Below are 7,566 nucleotides of genomic sequence, written 5' to 3'. Positions count from 1 at the left end.
CGACAGTCAGAATCCCATTAGGATGTAGCAATGCATCAGGTTCTTACAAATGTGTTTTCAATAACAGATCTGAAAGAACAAAGGTGGTAGAGCGTCAGCATCATCCTTTTAAAGACAAACTAAACTGATGTATGAAGGAGTTACAGTTCTCTGTTCCACAGAATAAGGTAGAAACAGGCAGAATAGCCTTTTTAATCATCAATGCTCTTGGCAATAAACCAGTAGTGTGTCATTTTCCTTTATAATAAAACTGATTTACTGGAAGAATTTTAAAGTTAAATTTCCAAGTGGAAATAGCAAATTTCTGCCTTACGATGCCATCTTCTATCATAGGCAGAATAACTGCATTGGGATGCTCATTTGTATCTTAAACTTTTAAGAACAGTTAGGCAATAAAGCAAAAGCCCAAGGGAAACTGCTGAACTACCCCATTCCAGAATACATATACATTCATTAAAAGTGAGTTCAGCTAAAAGAAATCTGTTCTGGTACAATGGAAAGATATGGTCTTTACTTTCTCAGTAATTGTGTACAAATGGCTAGGTGAGGATCATGACATCTTATTTGTGTGGCGTTCGTTCTGTCTTACCATAACACACAAATGCTGTTTATGGTGCAAAGAGTTAGGATTATACAATGTAACTAATTGATCATGGGTATTCACCAGTGTTGTGTTTAATCTTTGATCAAGCATCATGTGTGATCATAGATGACATCTCTTGCTCAAGTTTCCCCAGTTGATTATTTTTATAAGAAGGAAATTATTTACTGTGTACCAACTGTTAAAGCAGGTACGTATTTATTGGAGTGGGCAGGGGGAGTTAGAAAGCTATAGCCCAACGATCTTTGCTGTTAGCACCGTCTGGAACTGCATGTGTTCTTCATGGTGCAAGAGAAAAGCTATGCATCTCTTTGTCAACATCCTGATTGTATCCACTCCTTTTCAGTGGAGCTATCTATAATAGGTGCAAAGAAGGCACAAGAAAACAGTACTGACAGGAAAATGGAAGGCACAGAAAGCTTTTTGGTGATGACAGACAGGAGAGAAAATTATCTATATGACTTCTTCTATTATACTCTATTTCTTGTTACAAACACCAGTCTGGAGCTTTTCAACCAGATCCTACTCAAAAAGACTTGGTTTTGTAGTATGAGATGCTATGGTATCTGTCTAAGCATGAAGCATAGGGAAACTGTGACTCTGAGAGTTCAAAAGGAACAAACAACTCTGAGCTTTCCCATATGCTCTAGTCGCAAAAAGACCTAATAGAGCACAGAGGTAGAGAAAACAAAAGGAGGGAAGTGATCTTATTTCTGTATATGGCTTTGGTGATAGAAAACTTCATCTGGTTGTCATTTCCAAATTTTAGTATGGAATTTTTAAAAACTGTAGTGAATACAGAAAAAAGTCTGATGTGCTCTTAGGATCATAGAAAGTGTTTCACAGTGGACAATTTGGAGCTTTGTTTATCAAAAGAAAGATTGAAATTTGTCTAAGTTACTCTGGGCAAGAACTTGTGCAGAGATAAAATAACAGGTGCAAAGGAGGTGGCCCAAAGCCATGTCAGAGCAAATAGTTAGAGAGTAAGCAGGACATAAACGTACATTTCAGCTAGGGAGAATGATTTTAATAGTGGAATGAATATAATAATAATAATAATAATAATAATAAATAATATCCTTTTTGATCTTATGATGTATATAACCCCAAAAGGAAATAATAAGCTAAGGAGGAAGAAAGCACACTTACAAACTTATACCCAGTATATACTACTTAACTTATGTGTATGTGTATTTCTATTTATGCTTACCAGCTTGGCTGTTTTTTCTTGTTAGCCAAATATGAGGTCTTCAAAGTCCAGTGGCTGGATAGGAATAGTAAAATGAAGAGTATTCTCTTTCAGATAGCATCAATGTTTGTTTCTTCTACTCTGCTCCTCATTGTCTTTTTGACTACTTCATTTAGCAAAGAAATTGTTGCCTTGGCCTCCTTTCTGCAGGATGCTAGACTCCTTCTTTCCATTAACTTTATAGAGGGCTGAGGTTATAAAATATCTTGCAATATCCATCCCTAATTAATCATTTTGAAAACCATCATAAAAAAGGTTATGGTGTCATAATATCACATGTCTACATGAAGAATATAATTAAATATTGAACTACCAGGTCATAAAAAGTATAATGCGGAAACAAATTATGTGGAATGCAGGAAACCATGAACTGAATAATGGGGTTGCCTTTAGTATAGTGGCTGTGAAGTGTTCTACATCAGGCTAGGGAATTGTCTTAATACCTTCTGTCTTAATTAGATGTTTCTGGTATATTGATTGTACAGTGTTTTCATGGGATCATAGAAGTGTTTGTATATAATTTTAGATCTGGAATTTATTTTAGTACAGCATATCCTAGAACCAGAAGAATGTTTAAAATACAGTAAAAAAAATGAGAGGTTACTTACCCCGTGTCACTCTATTTGGTCTGGGGCGCAGATATTTTCATTTTTAATGCACACCATCTTGGAGTTATTAAAAAATATGGTGTGCAGTGAAGGTTTTTCAATGCCCTAACTGGTGCCCAACAAGGAAATGATTTGCTACGCGTTCAATAACATTACATTGAAAGCCCTTATTAAAGAGAAAAATTTGAAATAGGAGTTAGTCCAAACTAGACCACTGGGACTGTGTTCATTATGGCTGCCAAATGACAGACTAATCCTGCTTACTTTGGGTGGGTTATAAAAACCTTTTTTGGGAGGTGTAGAGAAAAAAGATGTGAGAAAATGATGGATCTTTAACTATGAGGGAGAGACTTTTGTCTTTATGTGATTAGCTAATGGAATGTCAGAGAAAACTAAATCTACAAGAATCATTTAAGTCAAAAAGATATCATACTGAAGGGTATTGCCACTCAGGAAAGCTGTAGGAAAGCATCTGTAAAGGTGGAAACATTCACTATTGCACCAAAGTTTTCCTTGACTCCAGGTAATTTACTGGCATTTTGACATTTATGGTGATTCTGCTTTATAAATAAGACTGGTTCTCGGTACTTTTAATGTATTTTCTCCTTCCAATTGCTTTCCTCTGTTTCAAATAATTGATGAAACAACCTTTGTCATTGTTCTTGCACACATTGATTGGTGTCTAGTTAGAAAAAACCCCAATATTTTAGGTTAGTGTAACTGAAATGTAATGGATGTTACTGAGATGCAGCAGGAGTATTTTGAAATCTTCTAGCTTTTGTATGAGTTAAACAATGTAATAGGGAGTAAGCTCTTTGATTATACATTCCTGAATGTTCTGTTTTTAATGAAGTTAATCCTGATTTTACTTTAGAGTGTAAAAGGAGGCAGGGTCCATTTACTTTCAGCTCAGTGTTTGAATTGTGTAATTTGTAAAATTCTCAGTAACAGATGTGCGAGAGTATTTAGTATCACAGAATCAAGGAATCACAGAATTGTATAGATTGGAAAAGACCTTTAAGATCATTGAGTCCAACCGTAAACCTAACACTACCAAGACCACCACTATACCATGTGCCTAAGCACCTCATCCAAACTCTTTTAAATACCCCCAGGCATGGTGACTCAACCACTTCCCTGGGCAGCCTCTTCCAATGCTTGATAACCCTTTCAGTGAAGAAAAATTTCCTAATATCCAGTCTAAACCTCCCCTGGAGCAACTTGAGGCCATTTCCTCTTGTCCTATCACTTGTTACCTGGGAGAAGAGACCGACCCCCACCTCTCTACAACCTCCTTTCAGGTAGTTGTAGACAGCAATAAGGTCTCCCCTCAGCCTCCTTTTCTCCAGGCTAAACAACCCCAGTTCCCTCAGCCGCTCCTTATAAGTCTTGTGCTTTAGACCCTTCACCAGCTTCGTTGCCCTTCTTTGGACACGTGTATACTAAGTATGCTAAGCATAACTACTAGTAACTGCTAGCACTGTTAAAATGTATCTTATCTTTGAACTATATAAAACTGAGCTATAGTTAATTTGCAGTAAAGAATGATCTCAGACTTCTTACTGTGTGACTGAGACATACATTTCAAGTATATCTTGTTTATAAATATGCTGTGGTAATGTGCCATCTACTTGCAAATAAGGATTACTGCTTACACTTGGAGGTACGATAGTCACTGCAGCCTGAAGAAATTATAGAATATAGGCTTTTAAAAAATTGTTTGATATTTTGTCACAAAAGCGATTTGGGATGTTTGTCGGCTGAGGAGGAAAGGGACACAAGGGTAAAATTACAAAAGGTTTATTTCATGATCAGGAGATGCCCCCTGCCACCACCATAGGGGAAGGAAGGTATCCATAGGGATTTTGTAGGAGTTTATATACAGCTTGAAATAAAATGCTAAGCATAAATATCCAATAGTAGTCAGACACGCTTTAGTCCTCTCCAGTCACGTTCAGTTCCTTTGAAGTATTCTTAGGCATCCTGTGTTGTGCTGACTGTGCAGTCTGGTTGTTAACACATGACCTTCTGAAGCCCAGATGTTCCCCTTCATTTACCAAACATGAGTAATGGTTTATTCATCTTCTCCTTAGGGCATCCTGCTTATGTCCCTTCTCAGGTTTGTTAGGTGGCAGTCTAGGCTCAGCAGTTAACCTTTTTGTCACATACATTATCTGAAATTGTCCACAATGTTTCAGATAAGTAGTTTTTTTATGGACTTGTAGAGATCTGTAAATTAATTCTGAAGGGTCAGGGGAAGTATTTAAGAAAAATAAGTCTGTATATACCATACAGTACTATACAGCACAGGTGGGAAATTTCTAAAAATATTTTACACTTTTCATGGATGGATAAAACGTACCATTTTACAAACAGCAAAAAAGAGGGAAATCCACTTCTTTAAGGCATTACTCACTAGAAAAAGGAAGTGGCTTGCAGAAAGACCTCACAGAGCACATTATTCTGCTACCAGAAGGCACTTAATAGTAATCTGGTCCAGCTGTGTGGTGTAGTATTCACAGCCTCTAAACTGCCTGTATGCACAGAGATGTCCTTCTGCACTGGTCAGACCAATAAATCTCAGGTGCACAGATCTGCTTTATCTCAGTGAGAATTTCACAGACAAGTTTGAAGGTTTTATTTGCTAAGTTTCATTATTTCAGAAACAAACTAATGGCACTGCCATGCCACTAGAAGATGAAGAGGGAGCTTTTGTAGGTTGCAATTGGATTTTTTCATCCCATCTCAGCAATTTATATTACTTGAAAGTTTCTGTTGCTGCTGTAATAGACCTTACTAAAACAGATGTGGAAATACAGACCTACTGACATTCTTTCTAACTGCAAAATATTAAGCTAATCCTGCAATATCGCTTTATATGAAAACTGTGCAACAAATAGCATTCTGTCTTAGTCTAGATAGACTGACTCATGTGACCTGGGTATATGAAGGGCACAACTAGATTGACCTAGCAACAGTGTGATTATCAAGAGCAAGGAACAGTTGTACTGCTCTAACTAACATCAGAACACAGTCATAGCAAATAATTAAATACACTTTTTTCTTGGATATGCTTACAGGGGAATGCCTTTTCAAAAAAAAATCTATTTTGGGGGGGTTCTTCTTTGAAAGTAGTTTCAAAAAGTAACAAGAGGTAAATGTCATGCTGTGCTGTTTTTGGCAGGGATAGAGTTAATTTTCTTCACAGTAGCTAGTATGGGGCTGTGTTTTGGATTTGTGCTGGAAACAGAGTTGATAACACAGGGATGTTTTCGTTACTGCTGAGCAGTGCTTACACAGAGTCAAGGCCTTTTCTGCTTCTCACCCCACCCCACCAGCGAGGAGGCTGGGGGTGCACAAGGAGCTGGGAGGGGACACAACTGGGACAGCTGACCCCAACTGACCAAAGGGATATTCCACACCATAGGACATCATGCTCAGTATATAAAGCTGGGGAAGAAGAAGGAAGGGGGGATGTTCGGAGTGATGTCATTTGTCTTCCCAAGTAACTGTTACGCGTGAGGGAGCCCTGCTTTCCTGGAGATGGCTGAACACCTGCCTGCCCATGGGAAGTAGTGAATGAATTCCTTGCTTTGCTTTGCTTGCGTGCATGGCTTTTGCTTCCCCTATTAAACTGCCTTTATCTCATCCCACGAGTTTTCTCACTTTTACCCTTCCGATTGTCTCCCCCATCCCACCAGGGGGGAGTGAGCGAGCGGCTGTGTGGGGCTGAGCTGCCAGCTGGGGTTAAACCACGACACACGCTTTCCATTTGTTAGTCTTTCAGTCGTCATCTTATATCTTCTGAAATTACTGGACAATTTATACCAAATTTAACAGTGGTAGTTTCTTTTTATGAGACTTCATTTTGTTAGCATTTTATTGGAATAGGTGGCTGGGTAGTGGAAGCCAGTAAGTGCATTTAAGGTCTTTTAAGGCATTTAAGGCATTTAAAGGAGAACTACAGCACGAGTTGCTAACCTGGGCTTTATAACAAAGCCTCTACATGGGGAGAGATTTGTGAATTTCCTGCCACAAGGAAAGTTTCAGCTGGATCTCACACCTTTCTAAACAGCAGAGAATGCAACTGTGAAAGAGAAATACATCAGAACTCTGCAATTCTAGGTTCAACTACTCAGGTAACTACTTGCCCTTAAATATAACCTTACATTTCCTTTGTGATATACTGTCATTCTTCTCATTCTGTTTGGATTGGATGAAGTATCGTGAAAAGGGAAGCAGCTTCACTATTTTCAGTAGAACAAGTGGGAAAGTTAAGTGCCCAGAATGAGTTTGGCCAGCATTTACATTGCACTCATTAGTAAAGTGGCTGAGATACACAGCTTTAACAAAAATTGGTCATAATATAGCACGTGACTTTCACAGAACTCAAAGTTTCATATGAAAATAGAGGACAAAAACTAACATTTGGGGTAAGCTAAATATTTTTGCTGATAAGCTAGTGATTTCTTTTCCTGTTCCCTTGTGTTGTCCATCAATACAGAATACAATAGTTCTATTTTATTAAACTTTTCTCTTTCAATCCCCTCAGACTTTCTGTAGTGCTTTATTCTGGGATATCTAATATATGCCATCCTTTCTATTGTAGTACCACAAATCATATCAAATAATATATTCTGATCTCTCAACATTTTTGAGTCATTTTGATTAGCATATTTATCTTTTCTCCTTGAAAATACTTCATTAAAGTACTTTATCACCTCACAACAATTGTAATAACTCATTTATTATGTTGTGTATTATCATAGACTCTATTTCTAGTATGATAATTCACAATAGTGACTACAAATGGGCTCCAAATGCTGGATGCTTTTGCCTAACTAGATTGAAACTTCCATTAGGAAGATTCAGAGAGTATTTTGGGGCCCATTGTCTTACAGACTCAAAATCTAGAATAAGATCAGAATGCTCTGGTTCTGGACAATAGTTTGGTCCCTCTAGAAGGTGAGAGAGGCAAGGCTCAAAACCTTCAAAAGACACAGGGGTTGGGGTTTTTTTGATTCTTCAGTGAATCTGGCTTGAAATTTTGGCAGGTAATTGATGGCCACCAGGCTTTGCTGTTGGCAAATAGATTCCACTGTTTGGTA

The sequence above is a fragment of the Mycteria americana genome, chromosome 3 (assembly GCF_035582795.1).
Source record: "Mycteria americana isolate JAX WOST 10 ecotype Jacksonville Zoo and Gardens chromosome 3, USCA_MyAme_1.0, whole genome shotgun sequence".
Classification (NCBI taxonomy): Eukaryota; Metazoa; Chordata; class Aves; order Ciconiiformes; family Ciconiidae; genus Mycteria; species Mycteria americana.
This window is presented reverse-complemented; position numbering follows the sequence as displayed.